Genomic DNA, 18,061 nt, shown 5'->3' with positions numbered 1-18,061 from the left:
TAACCCATTGCTATTTGCCCTTGAGAAAGCAGTGGTGAGCTGTCTTCTTGAATCATTGCAGTCCACTTACTGTGGGTTGACCCACAATGCCGGTAGGGAGGGAATTCTAGGATTTTGACTCAATGACTGTAAAGGAATGGCAATATATTTCCATGGTGGTGAGTGGCTTGGAGGCGACCTTGCAAGTGGTGGTGTTCCCAAGTACCTGCTGCCCTTGTCCTTCTAGATGTCAGTGGTTGTGGATTTGGAAGGTGCTGTTTAAGGATCTTTGGTGAATTTCTGCAGTGCATCTTGTAGATAGTGCACACTGCTGCTACTGAGCACTGGTGGTGGAGGGATTGAATGTTTGTAGAGGTGGTGCCAGTCAAGCTATCACTGAGGATGGGGATATTTGTGGAGCTTCCTCCTCCAGTGAGTTGTTTAATTGTCCACCACCATTCACAACTGGATTAGAAGGACTGCAGAGCTTAGATCTGATCCATTGGTTGTGGGATTGCTTAGCTCTGTCTATCACTTGCTGTTTATGCTGTTTGGCAAAAAGTAGTCCTATTTGATAGCTTCACCAGGTTGACACCTCATTTTTAGGTATTCCTGATGCTGCTCTTGGCATGCCCTCCTGCACTCTCCTTTGAACCTGGGTTGACCCCTAATAGCAATGGTTGAGTGGGGGATATGCTAGGCCATAAGGTTACAGATTGTGTTGGAGGACAGTTCTGCTGCTGTTGATACCCACTGTGCCTCATGGGTGCCCAGTCTTGAGTTGTTAGATTGGTTTGAAGTCTGTCCCATTTAGCAAGATGATAGTGCCAGACAACACGTTGGAGGATATTCTCAATGTGAAGGTGGGACTTCATCTCCACATGGAAATGCAATATAATTGTCTCTCGTAATACAATATAATGCAAGATTTTACTGCAGTGAAGTTCATCTTTCCCTCTTCTTGTTGATTCTCCACTACTCCTGCATTCGCTGCTTGACATCAGGGCTCCAGGGTCTCAGCCAGAGACTCACTCCTGCCATCGTTGCCACTCCCACAATCGCAACTGTTGCACCCAAGCCGGAGTCATGGGCCTGGTCTCATACCTCCTGCTCCCCCTTCAATGGACCTCAAGATGCTGCCACCAATCCTCGGTTGCCAGGGTCCTGGCTTCAGGCTCCTCCACCGCTAATGCTGAAGCCTCTGCCTGCCATCTTTCTTTAAGTAGCTGACATTGATTTTAGGATGTTGGGAGGTTAGGCTTCTGAGATTGTGTCAAGAATGCCGAGGGATTCCTAGGACTTGCAGGCAGCTCCCTGGAACTATGGAATGCCTTCTTCAAATACATTATGTGTCAGTGTTGTGGAAATGTTTTTATCAGTTCATGCAATCTACTGGAGATTATTTGTTGACTGATTTTTTTTGTGGAGTGGCAATTCCTTATAAATTGTTAGCCATTACCTTTGAGGAGAGGGAGAGGGATAGGCAAAATAAGCTGTCAAATTACTATCTTTGTCTGCGGAACCTCAGCATTATGAAGTGTAATGGAAGGTTACGGGAAACAGTTTTCATCCATTCAACTTTATTCAAAATATCCACATCCGAGAAACGCTTCTCTCTGATTCTGACATCAAGATTCCCAATTTCTTACCTTTCAGATTGATGTTTCACTCCTCAGTTTTAATTCTCCCAATCTAATAGTTGAATCAATTGGGGGCTGATGCCACCTCAAAGCAGAACTGAAGAAATGTATGCTTTTCTATGTTTATCTTTTGAGTGAGATGTTAAACAGAGATGTCCACTGCCTCTTTGAAGTGGATATATAAACTTCTATCACACTGTTTGAACAAGACTCCCCCCCCCCCCCCCCCCCCCGCGTCTAAACCGATCTGATGAAGAGTTAGTGGACTCAAGACATTAACTCTGCTTTCTTCCCACAGATGCTGCCAGACCGACTGAGTTTTGCCAGCAATCTTTCACCAGTTTTTGTTTCAGATCTCCAGCATCTGCAGTTCTTTGTTTTGTTTTGTTCCAGTTCTGTGTTTCTTTAGCTCAGGCCTTTGGGTGCATCCCTGATTTTGATTAGTCCACTTTTTATATCTGCCTGTGCGCTTAGTGCTTTCCTTAATCTCTGTACCGCACTCTCTTGCATAAAAATGCCCCTTATCTTCTATTTCACACCTGTCGTAATATCATCATAAGTAACTCAATGTCAGGTTTGCTTTGATGCTTTTGTAATGTGTGCTCTGGATGGTTTGCTGTTTGAATCTAAATGCGTTGTTCCGGGAATATTAGCAGATTCTTGCCGGCTTCAGTGTTCGCTGAGACTTTTCAGTCAAGAATTTTGAAGTTTCAACATTGTTCAGATCCTTAGCATTCTTAGTCTACTTAATTGGTCGTACTCCATAGGCGCCAGTAAATGCGATCTGTCTCTGAACTAGATAGTGTTCTGGAGATCAGCTCATTCAGAAGGAATTGTGTGTTTCACTAACAAAATGCATGGGTGACTGAACAGCAGTTTTTCAGCTTACAACAATTTGACGCAAGTGGATGAAGGACTTTTGCCTGAAACATCGATTTTCCTGCTGCTCGGATGCTGCCTGACCTGCTGTGTTTTTCCAGCATCACTCTAATCTTGACTCTTAAACCAATTTAAATCTAACCAGTTGAGAGAAGTAACCAAAATTAATTAATTTTTGAAAATAGTCTTTATTGACTTGGTCTCTGTTTAAAAGGAAATGGCTATTTGTTATGCATGCTTTTGAATGAAGACCAGACTGAAACCTGGTTTATTAATGGGTGATCTGTTTGTAAAGATTGAGATTATCATACTGGTCATCAAAGAGGTATTCAATGTAATTCTTTCCAGCCTTTCCAAGTTAGAGATGCTGTGTCTGTTCTCTGTAATTGCTGTCTTTCAGGATCAGTATTTTAACAAAATTCCCTCTGACCCAGAGCATTGCTGAAGATTGCATCAGAATCTGGCTTTACTTGCAGTCCAGATGGTGCTAGCTGCATGTGGAGGTGTGCTCAGACGCAGCTAGCACACAATCCACAGGGGCCTTTTAAATCCCCCCAAACTGTCTATCATTCAGTCCGCTCATAGTAACCTGGACTTGCTCACACAATTGGTAAAAGTAATTTCAATGTATTGGCTTTTAATATTGAGCCAAGCATCGAGCTGTAATGATGATGAATATGCCAGTGTTCAATGTGGCCACGGCTTTATATCAAGTGTTGCAGAATGTTTACTTGCAGATTTGTGGGGTGGCTGTGAGAGGTCCTCACAATGTCTTGCCTCATTTTCTCCATTGCATTTATCCATTGATGGCTCCAATTCAATAAATACGGGCTGCTGCATACACAGAACTAGTGTGGCACTTCATTCAGTTACACCTCAGTGCTGTTAATGAGGGAACTCTAGAATTTTGACCCAACGACACTGAAGAACCAGCAATATATTTCCAAATCAGAATGGTGAATGACTTGGATCTTGAAATGGTGATGTTCGTATGCATCAGCTATCCTTGTCCTTTTAGGGAATAGCGGTCATGGATTTGGAAAGTGCTGAATTGGGTATGTGGCTGCATACACCTGAACATATTGAATTGGTGCTACAGCCAAAACCAGCCAGGTATCCAAATCTGGTGAGTCAGATCCTGAGTTGTGTTGTCCACTCTCATTAAAAAGTAGCATGACCGAAGAACTTGCGTCATCCAGCAACATTATTATTAAGGGTCAAGCATCCTGATGTTTGTTTGTGGAACATTTTTGAATAGAAACATGACCTAAAGGTCTCTGCAGTGTTTGGAGGTGGGTTGCAAAAGAGTGGTTAAGTTGTCCACAGAAAGGCTACAGGAACTTTGGGGGCAGCAGTGGCAACCTCTCAAGACCTACAACATGTTGAGGTGTTTGAGGGTGGGTCAGAGCGAGATTATGACTCAGAGCGTGAAGGGATATCATAATTGTTTTGAATGCAGTCAAGAAGTGGGGGAAGTGCCTCAAAGTGGAGAGGCTAAGATTGTGTTCCTTCAAGCAGATAATTAAGTTAAGAGTGATTTAATAGAGGCGTTCACAATTATGGAAGGTTTTGATAGAGGAGTGAGGAAGAAACAATTTCCACCAGGAAAAGGATCAGTAACAGAAAGACACTGATTAAGGTGAATGGAGAAATTTCAGGAGACTGTAGAAAGTAAGGGAGGAGGCCACAGAGAATTGCTAAGCAGTGAATACATCAGTCCGGGAGTTTCTAGTCTGACAGCCAAACATTCCTGACCATATTTCCTGTTTACATCTGACATTTCAACCAGGCAGAGACTAGCTGGCCTCACACTCACGATGCCTGGAGCATCATGACAAAGCACTTCCTATCTCCTGGGACAGACAAGAATTAAAACAGAAAAATCTGGGGGGATGAAATGCGTGGAGAGTTTCCCTCTGTGCTTCACCCAGCTTTTTAACTCTGACTTCAGAGATGATAACCCTCAGCACTGGAGCAGGTGGAGGGAGAGAACTGATGAGTTGGTCTCAGGGTTACGACCTGCAGGCAGCTTCAAAGATGATGTCAGTTTTGGAGCTGCAGGATTGGCAGCCCTCACAAAAGCAAAGGAAAAATCTCATCGACCTTCAACCTTGCTATTGTCTGTGCCCCTTTGTAACCTTGCAATTGCAAAGTAAAATTTCCTCAGGAGTGTGACTGCCTGGCAGTCGTCAGAGCATGGTCTCTCCCTCAGGGGGTGATAGAAACATAAAAGCAGCTCTTACCTCGTTTCCTAGCTTACATCGATTGCAATATAGACGAAGCTGAGTGATTCATCTCAATTGTTAAAACAATCAATCAGTCCTGTTCAGACTTTACAAGCCAAGTGAATCAGCAGCTTTGACTAGGAGCACAGACATCGTTCATTACTGTTCGGCTGTTTATTTTTAAATCTATCTCCTAATAAGTAGATTTTTTATTTAAGATTTTTCTTTCCGAACTGCAACTTTTCTCCATTAATTTATACATGTAGACTTTACAGGCAGAAATTACTATGGGGGAGCAAGTATCTGGTGAAAGATTGGTAGGTTATCCCTCTGTCTGTCAAGTTAGCACCGCCCATCTACCTGTAAAAATGCACATTTATATAGCATCTTCACCACCTTAAATCATCTCCAGCTGCCCCTCAGGAGTGGTTTTAGGCAACACTGACACTGAGCCAAAGAAGGAGAGCTTTGGATCAACAGTCTATTTAACCCAACTGATGGATTTGTGCTGCACTGAGTCTGGTCTTAACTCCACTCCAACCAGTCCTATCAGTATAATCTTCTATTCCTTTCTCTCCCATTTACTTATCTAGCTTTCCTTTAAATATATCATTACTGTAGATAAAATTAATAATCATTAGGACAAATGTGGGTTAATCAAGAAAAGGCGGCATGCAGGGAGTCCATAATTAGAGGGCATAGGATTAAGGTCAGTGGGAAAGATACAAAAGGGACTTGAGGGGCATCTTTTTCACAGAGGGTGGTGCATGTATGGAATGAGCTGCCAGAGGAAGTGGTAGCAGCAGGTACAATAGCAACATCTAAAAGACATTTGGGCAGTTGCATAGATAGGAAAGGTTTAAAGAGATATGGACCTGATGCGGGCAAATGGGACTAGTTCAGCTCACCAGCCAGAATCAATTGACTGACATCTCTGCCACATGTCAGCACACAGTTGCTAAGCACAGTTGCACGGTTTTTCAGTTTGTATGACCCCCACCCTTCCCCAGTTATCCCAGAACCTCTGAATTTCAGATGCAAATACCCTTTTTCAAGGGAGGAGTGTATACCTAGTTATTTCAGTTTCTTAAAAATAAATGACCACATTTCTCAAGTGCACAACTTGTGATTGTGGCTGGGTTAGTACAGGATAATAGCAGATGTGCAGATAACGTTAGTTTGCTATTCTTGGCTAGCATGACCACTGTTGTGATCCTTTAAAGAAAATAAATATGTTTTGGATTCTATTTAGAACTAGTGTAGCTTCAGGGTGTCACGTATGGTGCAAGACAGAAAAAAACTCTTCCACCAGTCGGTGATGAGCTGAATAAAAGCAAAATATAATATTTGAAGGAAATATTGAAACACTATCCAGATTGGCAGCATCTGTCAGCAGAGAAACCAAGTTAACACATCAGGCCTGTGTTCTTTCCTCAGAACCATGTATCAGTCCATACTCCCAGCACATGTAGTCAATTGACAGTAATGGAAATAATGAACAGGAGATAGATTAACGTTGATACCTGAGGAACGTCACTAAGGCTCATACCTCTGGTATCTCATTGGAGGTAAATCCTAATCCAGTGCATCAATTTACACTGCTACGAGATTGTAGCTTATGATCTTGTGTCAGAAATCATGCCTGAAAATCTGAGTGAATAATTTCAACTAGATGGCCATCATCTAGTAATCTACTAACTTTCACAAAATGATCAGCCAGGTTTGTAAGTCACAAACTTCTTTTCTAGAAGGCTTGTTGAGGACCTGAATGAAAACTAATGGCTGTAAAATTAATAGTAGAATGGTGGGCGGCACGGTGGCACAGTGGTTAGCACTGCTGCCTCACAGCGCCTGAGACCCGGGTTCAATTCCCGACTCAGGTGACAGACTGTGTGGAGTTTGCACGTTTTCCCTGTGTCTGCGTGGGTTTCCTCCGGGTGCTCCGGTTTCCTCCCACAGTCCAAAGATGTGCAGGTCAGGCGAATTGGCCATGCTAAATTGCCCGTAGTGTTAGGTAAGGGGTAAATGTAGGGGTATGGGTGGGTTGCGCTTCGGCGGGTCGGTGTGGACTTGTTGGGCTGAAGGGCCTGTTTCCACACTGTAAGTAATCTAATCGAATGAGTGTTTGCTGTTTAACTAGTGTCATAAATTCATTTTGTAGTGAAATATAAAGCATTTTTGTTTAAGCTTTTTGACTTGGACTCATCAGATAATTCACGAGAATACCAATTCAAGGGACAAAATCAACATTTGCACTGCATATGATGAAAGTTCTGACTGGTAGAGTCATTGCCATGCAGAATGCATCCATTAATGCTGATTGACAGTTAATTGCCAGGCTTTGCTTAAACTTTAAACCAAGTGAGTTGAATTTTGATTGCTTTGAGAAATGAACCAATGAATGGTGGTCATGGATTTTGTTGAGTTGAAATAGACTCAATGTAACTCATGACTCAGTTACTCATGTAACTGCTCTTTCTGACTGCAAAGAACAGAGTCCTATAAATGTATACATAGCGTCACAGCACCGGGTCCCCGGTTCAATTCCAGCCTCGGGCGACTGTCTGTGCGGAGTTTGCATCCGTTCTCCCCGTGTCTGCGTGGGTTTCCTCCGGGTGCTCCGGCTTCTTCCCACAGGTCCAAAGATGTGCAGGTCAGGTGAATTGGCCATGCCAAATTTCCCGTAGTGTTAGGTGCATTAGTCAGAGGGAAATGGGTCTGGGTGGGTTACTCTTTGGAGGGTTGGTGTGGACTGGTTGGGCCGAAGGGCCTGTTTCCACACTGTATGGAATCTAATCTAATCATAATTTCCAATATAAGCAAGCAGACTGCAACCTGACTGATGAAGCCAAATTGCTTGTCAGAGAAACGCCTCTCAGCCTCAGGATTATCGACAACTGGCTGTGAACCCTCAAGTCAGGTTTCTGTGCAATGAGGGAATGACACGCCAAATTCTTACCCATTCTCTGTTGTTTGATAAGAACGTGTAATTAGTCAAATTCTAGAGGAGATTTAACACAGGTGACCCCGGTTCAATTCCAACTCTGGGCAATTTCCATGTGGAGTTTGTGCATTCTCCCTGTGTCTTCAGGTGCAGGCAAGGTGGATGAGCCATGGGAAATGCAGAGTTACGGAAATGAGGGGGTTTGGGTGGAATGCTCTTCAGAGGGTTGGTGTGGCCTGCTTCCACACTCTAGAAATTCTATAACGGTGCGCAATTGGGCAAGGTTCAGAGTGTGTCAGGATACAACATACCAACTATTCAATTTAAAATTGGGAAGGACAAGGAGGGGCAACAAACCTGTTTCCAAGAGGTATGTTGACAGCTTAGACATAAATGCTGCAGTGGTAATGTAACTAGACTAATAATGGAGAGGCCAGGCTGCCACTCTACAAGTACAGGTTGACAGCTGGTGGAATTTCTATTCAATGAATAATATCTGAAATTAAAACTAGTCTCAATTTTATTGGCCCTGAAATCTCGATTGTTGTGAAAAACGCAATTGGTTCACTAATCCCCTTTGGGGAAAGAAATTTACCATTCTGGTCTGGAGAAGGTGAAATGGCATCTCCAAATGCAGTATTTAATGTTGTCCCCAGATCAGGCAACATGATAGTTCCTGTGTTGCTTGGATCATTGAACTGTCAGCTGTGAAAATTGTAAATCAAGGAGCTGACTTTCATAATGAATAATAGATGAAGGAAAGTGGTTGTTTTAGGTATTTGCCCAGTTTAGAGGAGCAGTATTATAGAATTTTCTTTCCTCAGGCAATTAAATAATTGGGTCAAAGGCCACAATGAGAAATCTTAGACATGTTAGGATAACTTGGACAGATTCATGATCGGAATCAGCACAATAAGCCAAGTGACCGCTCATTCCAAGTCTAAGTTTCTCCTAATAATAGCCGTATCTAAATAAATTCAGACTATGGCAGGTCAAAGCAGTGTTGACTGAGCACAAAATAAATTAACAATTCCTGCCCTTAATTCACTTTGGACAGAGTCCTTTTCCTGTGGAACTGGAACTAAGTAATCACTCTTCCTGAGGCTTAAAGTTTCTATTCTTTGGAATTTTTCAAGCGTTGCTGCATGATTTTATTTTCTATCTTAACTAAAAACACATGCTGCAAACCACAACAGAACAGTGCTGCCACGATGCAGTAACTCTCGGCCAAAAATATTCCCAAGTCCACATATCGTATCTCTTACACAGTGAAGCTGGAGCTCACCATAGTCTTGGCTTCTGAGTGCAAAGAGGCCCAGGGACATTGATGTCATTGACCTTTCATAGCTTTCCTGAGTTTTAACAGTCTATAGGGAGGAGTTTGATCCAAAGGGGATTCATCCTAAGTGACTCTGCAATAGCAATCTGCTTTGACATGTCCCAATATTACACTGAACTCTAAGCAAAATGCTGCCACATTCAACAGCACTTCAGCAATTAATGCATTGTGAAGCACTCTGGAGCGTGGTGAAGATGTGAAGGGTGCTACATAAATGCAAATTGTTTCTATCTCCGTCATAGGTCTTCAGCATATACATGTCATCTCATTCTATGTTATACTCGTTGGAACAATTTAAACCAAATTGATGGACTTGAATGTAATGCTAATTTTATGTACACCCAATTTTACTCTGTATTTAAAGTCAATGGGGAATAATATAAGATGGAAAGCAAAACTAGCATTCCACCCTAACCATCAGGGTTCCTACTCAGTGAGTGAGGTACAATTGCCTCCACAGGTTCTGACACAATAGTATCAAAATTATCACTGATAAAAGATATGTGGTATTTCTCTTTTGGTGGACCACTGCTCCACATGGCAAATACTGGTTAATTTCTTGCAAGCTTCACTTGTAATTCTCTTTTCAGATGTTGTATTTTTTTAGGTATAGCTTGTTAAGTATGTATTTATCAGTGTCACTCTCATTCTCAGCCTCCAGGGAGGAATGCATACTTCTGAAACCCACAAAGATGGAAATCTTGCTCTAACTCACTTACTTTAAGTACTGAGATCTTACGGAGTTGATTTAAAATGGGCAGGTGGAATGCATATGGCTGACTGTAGAAAGATTGAAGAGTGCAGAGATTTAATAAAACAGTTTGAATCGCAAAAGGTTGAGATAATGAAAGGTCACATTTTCAAAGACTGAAGGGAGAATGACCAGAGAGACGTAGATCATCGAACATTACAGCGCAGTCCAGGTCCTTTGGCCCTCAATGTTGCGCTGACCTGTGAAACCATCTAAAGCGCATCTAACCTACACAATTCCATTATTATCCATATGTTTATTCAATGACCATTTAAATGCCTTTACTGTTGGCGAATTCATGACTGTTGCAGGAAGGTCATTCCATGCCCTTACTACTCTCTGAGTATATATCCCACATCTGACATATGTCCGATATCTATCACCCCTCAATTTAAAGCATGTCCCCTTGTGCTAATCATCACCATCTGAGGAAAAAGGCTCTCCTGTCCACCCTGTCTAATCCTCTGATCATATTGTATGCCTCTATTAAGTCACCTCTTAACTTTCTTCTCTCTAACCAAAACAGCCTCAACCTTTCCTCATAAGACCTTCCCTCCACACCAGGCAACATCCTGGTAAATCTTCTTTGCACCCTTTCCAATGCTTCCACATCGTTCTTATAATGTGGTAACCAGAACTGTACGCAATACTCCCAAGTGTGGCCGCACCAGAGTTTTGTACAGCTGCAACATGACTTCATAGCTCCGAAAATTTTATTCTACCAATAAAAGCTAACACACTGTACGCCTTCTTAACAACCCTATCAACCCCTGAGTGGCAACTTTCAGGGATCTATGCATATGGACACAGATCTCTCTGTTCATCCACATGACCAAGAATCTTTCCATTAGCCCAGTACTCTGTATTTCTGTTACTCCTTCCAAAGTGAATCACTTCACACTTTTCCGCATTAAACTTCATTTGTTACCTCTCAGCCCAGCTCTGCAGCTTATCTATGTCCCTCTGTAACCCGCAACATCCTTCTCCACTGTCCATAACTCCACTGACTTCAGTGTCATCCGCAAAGTTACTAACCAATGCTTCCATGTCCTCATCCAGGTCATTTATGAAAATGACAAACAACAGTGGCCCCAAACAGATCTTTGCGATACACCACTAGTAACTGAACTCCAGGATGAACATTTCCCATCAACCACCACCCTCTCTGTTCTTCCAGTGAGCCAATTTCTGATCCAAACTGCTAAATCACCCTCAATCCTATGCCTCATATTTTCTGCAATAGCCTACCGTGGGGAACCTTATCAAATGCCTTACTGAAATCCATATCAACTGCTTAATCCTCATCCACCTGTTTGGTCACCTTCTCAAAGAACTCAATAAGGTTTGTGAGGCATGACCTAACTTCACAAAACCGTGTCAACTATCCTTAATCAAATTATTCTTTTCTAGATGATTATAAATCCTCTCTAAAATCCTCTTCAAAGCTTTGCCAACAATAGAAGTAAGGCTTACTAGTCTATAATTACCAGGGTTGTCTTTACTCCCAAGCAGAAGGGGACAATATTTGCTGTCCTCCAGTCTTCTGGCACTATTCCTGTAGATAGTGACATAAAGATCAAAGCCAAAGGCTCTGCAATCTCCTCCCTAGCTTCCCAGAGAATCCTAAGATAAATCCCATCCAGCCCCGGGGGACTTACCTATTTTTACACTTTCCAGAATTGCTGACACCTCCTCCTTGTAAACCTGAATCCCGTCTAGTCTAATAGTCTTCAGTATTCTCCTCAACAACATTGTCTTATTCTTGTGTGAACTCTGATGAAAAATATTCATTTAGGGCCTCTGCTTTCTCTTTGGACTACAAGCACAACTTCCCAATACTGTCTTTGACTGGCCCTAACCTTTCTCACATCATTCTTCTATTCCTGACGTACCTGTAGAAAGCTTTATGGTTTTCCTTGATCATACCTGCCAAAGACTTCCCATGTCCTCTCCTGGCTCTTCTTAGCTCTCTCTTTAGGTCCTTCCAGGCTAACTTGGAGCTATCAAGCACCCTAACTGAGCCTTCACATCTCATCCAAACATAAGCCTCCTTCTTCCTCTTGACAAGAGATTCAACTTCTTTAGTAAACCACAGTTCCCTTGTTCAACCACTTCCTCCCTGCTTGACAGGTGCATACTTATCAAGGACCCGCAGTATCTGTTCCTTGAACAAGCACCATGTTTCAATTGTGCTCATCCCCTGCCCATCCTGTGCATCCTAAATCTTACCTAATCACATCATAATTGTATTTTTCCCCAGCTGTAACTTTTGCCCTGCGGTATATATAGTATTCCTTTCCATCACTAAAGTAAACATAAACAAATTGTGATCACTATTACCAAAGTGCTCACCTACCTCCAAATCTAACACCTGGCCTGGTTCATTATCCAGTACCAAATCCAATGTGGCCTCGTCTCTTGTTGGCCTATCTACATACTGTGTCAAGAAACTCTTCTGCACACATTGTACAAAAAATGATCCATCTAAAGTACTCAAACTATAGTATTTCCAGTCAATATTTGGAATGTTAAAGTTCCCCAAAACAACTACCCTATTAGTTTCGCTCCTATCCAGAATAGTATTTGCAATTCTTTCCTCCACATCTCTAGAACTTTTCAGAAGCCTATAGAAAACTTCCAGCAAGATGACCTCTCCTTTCCTGTTTATAACCTCAACCCATACTACCTCAATAGATGAGTCCTCATCAAATGTCCTGTCTGCCACCATAATACTGTCCTTCACTAACAATCTCACACCACCCCCTCTTACTGAAACATCTAAATCCCGGAACCTGCAACAATCATTCCTGTCCCTGCTCTATCCATGTCTCTGAAATGGCCACAATGTCGAAGTCCCAGGTACCAACCCATGCTGCAGGTTCACCCACCTTATTCCGGATGCTCCTGGCATTGAAGTCAACACACAACAACCACCTTTCTGCTTGCCGATGCACTCTTGCAACCTTGAAACCTTATTTCAGACCTCGCTACTCGCAACCTCCTGTACACTGGAGCTACAATTCAGGTTCCCATCCCTCTGCTGAATTAGTTTAAACCCTCCTGAAGAGTATTAGCAAATATCCCCACCCAGGATATTGGTACCCCTTTGGTTCAGGTGTACCCCAGCCCATTTGTAGAGGTCCCACCTACCCAAGAATGACCCCCAATTATCCAGGTACCTGAATCCCTCCCTCGTGCATCATTCCTGTAGCCACATTTTCAATAGCTCTCTCTCCCTATTCCTCATCTTGGTAGCACGTGGCACAGGTAACAAGCCAGAAATAACAATGTTGTTTGTTCTAGCTCTAAGCTTCCACCCTCGCTCCATGAATTGCTGCCTTATATCCCCATCCCTTTTCCTACCTATGTCAAACACAACATGAGAGAAAATTTGTTTATACAAGGAATATTTAGGATTTGTAAAGTGTTGCTTGAAAAAGTGGTGGGATACAGATTCAATTGTAACCTTCAAAAGGAAATTGGATTCATCCTTGTAGGGATTTTTTAAAAAATGAACAAATGGGGTAGAAAGAATGGGAAGTTGCACTAGATTAGATTTCTTGTTGAAAGGGCTGGTGCAGACTTGATGGGCTGAATGACCTGTTCCTGTGCTAATTATTTTGTATTTGCTCACTGGCCTCACCATGGGAATTGAAGCATGGATTCAGGTTGTGTGCATTTTGGAGCTGCAGCTGAACAAAGGGAATGTGGATTTGGAAAGCTGAACTGATAGAAATCTTCCCTTGTGATTCCAACAAAGAGCTGGAGTCTCTGATGGTGATATGAATATGTCAAGTTTCTGAAGTTGTTTGATATAAGGAAATGAAAATGGCGATTTGAAAATATCTTGATTCTTCAGAGTAATGCAAAACCATCTCCTGGGGGAAAGTATTGAATAGAAAGTGGTCGGGAGTGAGCCGCAGTTCCAGCACTCAAGTGTAATTGAAGTTGTAAACTGAAGCAGAGGAGGTTGAGAGGTGAACCTGATAGAAGTTTATTAAAAAATGAGAGGTATGGATGGAGTTAATGGTAGTTGTCTTTTCTCTAAGATGGGGAATTTCATGACTCGGGGGTACATTTTTAAGGGGAGAGAAGAGACATTTAAAAAAAGACATGAGTCAATTTTTTTACACAGAGGATCGTTGACGTGTGGAATGAACTTCCTGAGGATCAGGTGGATGCAGGTACAATTACGATGTTTAAAACACATTTGGATAGACATGAATAGGAAAGGTTTGGAGGGAGATGAGCCAAGAGCAGGCAGGTAGCACCCGTTTAGTTTGGGATTATGTTCGGCATGGACTGGTTGGACCGAAGGCTCTGTTTCTGTGCTGTATGTCTCCATGATTCTATAAAAGCAGGCCAGTAGGATTTCAAAGAGCCACTTCATTGCTGCTGCTTCTGAATAGCACATCGTGTGAACTCCAAGACCTCAACCTTGCTCAGTAGTGTTAACCACTCTGAGGGAGAAAGTGCTACCAAACTGAAAATTCTCTTGCAACAATTACCACCTCGTCCATTGTACCACTTGCAAGTGAAACACTTCCTCAAATTTAACGTGCCCTGAAAACCTCTGACTTGTGCCAAAACCTAGCCCCACCACAGGTGGAATTTGAACTTCTGTCCCCAAATCATTATTCTAGGTGGGGAAAAGGTAGAGAGAGTGAAAAAAACAAAAATTATGATCATAAATGTAAGACAGTAATCAGTAAGTCCTTTGAGGAAGTTAAGAGAAACTTCTTACCCATAAGGTAGTTTCAGTGTGCAGCTGAGTGGTTTAAATGTAGCAGGAGAACCTCAGAAACCTACAGCACAAAACTTAGTTATTCAGCTCATTATGCCTTTGCTGCTTCTATTGAAAGAGGAGTCATGCTTTCTCTCGTCTCAGCATTTTCCCTTCCCTGAAAAAGTTCCTAATCCTAATGGAATTGTCCAACTTCTTGTATTTATTTATGGAATCGGATTCCATCCGAGTTCCAGATAACGTTCCAGATTCTGACCAGCCTCTGAGAAAGTCTCTCTACGCTCAAGATCTTTTGCCAATGATCTTGTGTCTTTGAACACTAACATACCAGATAAACAGGTTTTTCTCTCCCAAACCTCACAGCATCTTGAAGGTATTAACTTGCCTCTTAACACTTTCTGTTCAAGAAGAACAATCCTAATTAATTCCACACTCTAAGGTGAAGCTGGATAAGTAAGTGTGTCAGGAAAGAACTGAAGCCAACAAGGTTAGATGAAGACATTATGAAGTGTGTGATGAAGGTTCAGACTATAGTACAGTATTATTGATTGTGATCTTAGGTTCTAACGTGGCAGAATAGCATATAGCTTGTTTTTAGTTTGTGTGTTAACAGGAAAACATGACTTTTAGTTTAGATTAGATTCCCTTCAGTGTGGAAAAAGGCCCTTTGGCCCAACAAGTCCACACTGACCCTCCGAAGAGTAACCCACCCAGACCCATTTCAGTCTGACTAATGCATCTAACACTATGAGCAATTCAACATGGCCAATTCACCTGACCAGCATAATCTTAGGACTGTGGGAGAAAACTGGAGCACCTGGAGGAAACCCACGTGGACACGGGGATAATGTGCGGCAAGGTGGCACAGTGGTTAGCAGTGCTGCCTCACAGCGCCAGAGACCTGGGTTCAGTTCCCGTCTCAGGCGATTGTCTGTGTGGAGTTTGCACATTCTCCCCGTCTCTGTATGGGTTTCCTCCGGCTGCTCCGATTTCCTCCCACAGTCCAAAAATGTGCAGGTTAGGTGAATTGGCCATTTTAAATTGCCCATAGTGTTAGGTGAAGGTGTAAATGTAGGGAATGGGTCTAGGTAGGTTGCTCTTCGGAGGGTCGGTGTGGACTTGGTGGGCCGAAGAGCCTGTTTCCACACTCTAAGTAATCTAATCTAAAGTAATCTAATCCACACAGATGGTCATCCAAGGCAGGAATCGAACCTGGGTCCCTGGTGCTGTGAGGCAGCAGTGCTAACCACTGTGCCACCCTATTCTTAATATTTTAGATTTGTTTAATTTTAGATTTGTTCACTGAGTGGTAGCAAGGTGTCTGGAGATTTGTTTTATTTATATGAATTTTAATGAGGTGAGCAGTTTGCTGAATTTAAAATATGTAGAAGAAAGAAAATTAAACTTCTGTAACTTGGCAACAAAAGTCCACTAACACAGTCAGGATAGTCCAGGCAGTATGTAAATTCATTCAATGAGAAAAAAGGTTGCATCTTACGTTATTAGAGTCAAAGACGTCCACAGAAATGAAACTGCACTGGTCAGAAACAACCATCTAACTATTTTAATCCCATTTTCTAGCATTTGGCTCACAGCCTGGTATGCCTTAGCATCACAAGTGCACATCTGAATACTTCTTGTGTTGTGAGGATTTCTGCCTCTACCAATAGATAGTGAATTCCAGATTCCCACCACCCTCTGGGTGAAAATGTTTTTCCTTACATCGCCTCTAAACTTCCTTTCCCTTCATCTAAATCTATGACCCCATCCTGCTCCAAGGGAGATATCTTCCTCCTGTCTATCCTATAACTTTATACATCTAAATCATGTCACCTTTCAATCTCCTGTGGAAAAAGGTAAACAACCCCAGTTTATCCAATCTCTCTTCACAACTAAAACTCTCCAGCCCAGGTAACGTCCTGATAAATCTCCTCTACACTTTCTCCAGTGCTATCTCAATTCTCCGATAATTTAGTTTCCAGAATTGTGAACAATTCTTTAGCTGTGGCCCAACTAATGTTTTAAACAGTACCACTATCACCTCTCTGCTCTTAAACTTTATGCCTCAAAAAACAAAGGCAAGTTAAAAAAAAATCTTCTGACCACCTTATCCACCTGTCCTATGCCCTCTAGTTCTGGACTCACCTACCCCAGAGAAACAATGTTGTCTATTTACCCTATCCATGCACCTCATGATTTTATAAACCTGTATAAGGTCACCCCTCAGCCTCTGACGCTCCAGGGAAAACAGTCCCAGCCTATTCAGCCTCTCCCTATAGCTCAAATCCTCTAACCCTGGCAACATCCTTGTAAATCTTTTCTGAACCCTTCCATGTTTCACACCATCCTTCCGGTAGGAAAGAGACCATGCAATATTCCAGAAGTAGCCTAACCAATGTCCTGTACAGCCGCAACATGACCTCCCAACTCCTGTATTCAATACTCTGACCAATAAAGGAAAGCATACCAAATGCCTTCTTCACGATCCTATCTACCTGCAACTCCACTTTCAAGGAGCTATGAACATACACTGCAAGGTCTCTTTGTTCAGCAACACTCTCTATGACCTTACCTGCCAAGATTTGTTTTCCCAAAATGCAGCACCTCGCATTTATCTAAATTCCATCTGCCATTCCTCAGCCCACTGGCCCATCTGATTAAGGTCCCGTTGTAATCTGAGGTAACCTTCTTTGCTGTCCACTCCATCTCCAATTTTCGTGTCACCTGCAAATTTGCTAACTATACCTCCTATGTTCATATCCAAATCATTTATATGAATGACAAAAAGTAGTGGACCCAGCACTGATCCTTGTGGCACTCCACTGGTTACAGGTCTGCAGTCTGAAAAATATCCCTCTGTCACCATCCTCTGTCTTCTACCTTTGAGCCAGTTCTATATCCAAATGGCTAGTTCGCCCTGTATTCCAAGAGATTTAACCTTGCTAACCAGTCTCCCATTGGTAAGCAACCACATTGCTGTGGGTCTGGAGCCACATGTAGGCCAGACTAGGTAAGATGGCAGTTTCCTTCCCTAAAGGATATTAGTGAAACAGCTAAGTTTTTCTGACAATTGACATTAGATTCACAGACATTATTAATCTCTTATTTACAGTGTTTTTTAAAATTCAGCTTCACCATCTACCATGGTAGGATTCAAAGCCAGATCCCCAGATTTAAGCTGGATTAATAGTCTACCGATAATACCACTCGGCCATCACCACCCTGAGCCTCTCCAAATGCAAATTAATTCTGTCCCTCAGAATTGATTCCACTCGTTTCCTCGACTGAGTTTAGACTGACTGGCGTGTAGTTTCCTGGTTTCTTTCCTCCCTTCGTGAATAATGGTATCTATAATGTCAATTTCATCAAATTTCATGGAGGTTTGTCTCCATGACATTTTTCACTCTATTGTCTCAAACCCATCACATTAACCCTAATGATGGCCCATTTCAAATAGTTCCTGTATAGTGTAATATGGTTCACGCTGTTATTTTGTCTACAATAAACATTTATGTTCTGTTGTTGAAAGTATATTGACAGCCTTGTTTGAAATATGTTTA

General features: G+C 42.3%; 1 protein-coding gene across 1 annotated transcript in view; it reads left to right on the top strand.

The window, feature by feature from the left end:
• mrc2 (mannose receptor, C type 2) overlaps positions 1-18,061 on the top strand; it is a 278,995-nt gene that overhangs the window by 185,916 nt on the left and 75,018 nt on the right. The window lies entirely within an intron of this gene.

Source organism: Hemiscyllium ocellatum, chromosome 32 (assembly GCF_020745735.1).
Source record: "Hemiscyllium ocellatum isolate sHemOce1 chromosome 32, sHemOce1.pat.X.cur, whole genome shotgun sequence".
NCBI classification, from domain to species: Eukaryota; Metazoa; Chordata; class Chondrichthyes; order Orectolobiformes; family Hemiscylliidae; genus Hemiscyllium; species Hemiscyllium ocellatum.
This window is presented reverse-complemented; position numbering and strand designations above follow the sequence as displayed.